At 25.7% G+C, this 2164-nt stretch overlaps 1 long non-coding RNA gene across 1 annotated transcript; it reads right to left on the bottom strand.

The window, feature by feature from the left end:
* Window positions 1–706: 706 nt before the first annotated feature.
* Window positions 707–1181, bottom strand: LOC136076329 (uncharacterized). The gene is made up of 2 exons (XR_010636171.1): window positions 1133–1181; window positions 707–803 (listed from the first exon to the last, which is right to left on the bottom strand). It is a non-coding gene; the product is annotated as an uncharacterized LOC136076329 (long non-coding RNA).
* Window positions 1182–2164: the final 983 nt, after the last annotated feature.

The raw sequence follows: 2164 nt of genomic DNA on the forward strand, positions 1-2164 counted from the left end.
TATATATATATATATATATATATATATATATATATATATATATATATATATATATATACAGGGGAACATGGGGTAAAATGACGAATGGGGCAAGATGACGACCTACAGTTATCTCTTAAGCAAAACTAAATATAACAGTTGATTTTAGCTGAAAGGGTAGTAGATTATTTTTACTAGATTTATCAATGGTTTCTTTTTAAATATTATTTTTGTGACGAAAGCTAAGTATTAAAAAAGTTTTTCCGACATTGAGAAAAAAACTTTTTATCCTTGTTTAACTTGATTTATAACATTGCTACATCACCAGCTAAAGGTAAGTTTTAATTTTTGGGACAGACTAAGATACAGGCGTTTTTTGAAACAGTCATCATCTTGCCCCATGTTCCCCTATATATCTATTCACATACCTTTAAAAAGTGGTATTACACTTTACACAATGAAATATGGAAATACATCATTTTTTCAACTACTTTCAAAAGGAATTTATTATTTTTCTAGTCTGTTATTTTTTCTGAGAAAGAATATTTATAAAGATACAGAGAAATATAAAATGTACTGAAATATAGGCAGATTTATGTTTATAAACTTTTGTGTCAACAAATTACAGTCAGTTTTCCATGTTAAATACATAAAATATATATCTAATATAACATATATCAAATATCAAATAAATCCAATATAAAATAAAACAAAATAGTAAACTTAGTCAAATCAGTATCAGTTATACCGTGTGAAGTAACTAAAAAACACTTCAATTCTTTTCGATTGCTCTAAAAAATAACTTTCAGCTCTTTCCAATTGCACTAAAAAAATAAAAAAATTAGATAAGTTGCCAAGTTCTTAAAAATCTGAAAACAAATAAGTAAAAAAACAAAGAACAAACAAACATTTATTTGTTAAAACTACTATATTTAAACAAATTAAATTTAAAAGTGTAACACCAATTCTCCTTAAAGGCTAAAAAAAATTTTCAGCTCAAATTTGCTTGCATACCTTGCTTGTAAAACCATGTGAATAAGAAACACATTTAGGAAAGCCAAGAAACTACTTAAAGATGACATATGCAACATTGAAGTTTGAACGTTCACTGAACTAATTAATAGATGTTTTTAAAAAATTCATAAAAATTTACATATATTCGTTCTTTTATATTGCATAAATCCATCATATGATAAATCTTTAGATAAACTTAGCCAGTCAGTGGCAAAGTTTGGACATTTAAAAATTAGTTGTCCGAGTTATAAATTGCTACAAAAATTTTTTGGTCAGAGGAGGTATTTTAGTGGGCAAACATCCTGTGGGAAAAAAATTTTTTCAAAGTCTGCCTAATAAACATTTTCAAAACAGGAAAGCTATTTGTATATACACATATAAATAATATATATATATATATATATATATATATATATATATATATATATATATATATATATATATATATATATATATATATAAATTTTTACAACTTTAAAATGTATTCTACAAAAGTTAGTGTACAATGTTCCTAAAAGAACAGAGATTTTATTCAAATTGGGAGGTGAAGTAAATATAACTCTGGTGTTTTGTTTTTTAAACTTTCTTCGGAGTTTAGGGCCAATAATAGGTATCCAAGGTAGTTTAACAAACTGTTTATTTAATTGTTTAAATGTAGTATTTTTTGAAAGGCGGTTTAAGTAGTTTTTGGCTATTTTAATAAGATTACTTATGTTATAACCGTTTTCTAAAAATGTATCAATGAGGAAATTAATTTCTTGTAAGAGGTGTTTTTGGGAGCAAATTTGTTTTGCTCTACAAAGAAACCCTTTGAAGACGCCAGAAACTATGCTTGGGTTGGTGTTAGAGTTTGGTTTTATTTGAACATTAGTTATCGCATCCTTACGGTATATTTGAAATTCATAAAATCCGTTCATTGTATTTGTACTAGATATATCTAAAAAGTTAAGTTTTTTTTTTCTGTTTTCAAGTTTAACAGTATATTTTATGGAGGGGTTTTGTTCATTTAAAGTTTTTAGGAACAGTTCTTTTTTTTTTTTCGAATCGAAGCGAGCATGGGTATTGTCTACATATCTTTTGTAAGTTATTGGTTGAAATGAATTAACAAAGGTTATATTAAGGGCTCTTTTTTCTATATTTTACAAAAATGCTTCAGCCTTGACTACCATCA

Source organism: Hydra vulgaris, chromosome 02 (genome assembly GCF_038396675.1).
Source record: "Hydra vulgaris chromosome 02, alternate assembly HydraT2T_AEP".
NCBI lineage: Eukaryota > Metazoa > Cnidaria > Hydrozoa > Anthoathecata > Hydridae > Hydra > Hydra vulgaris.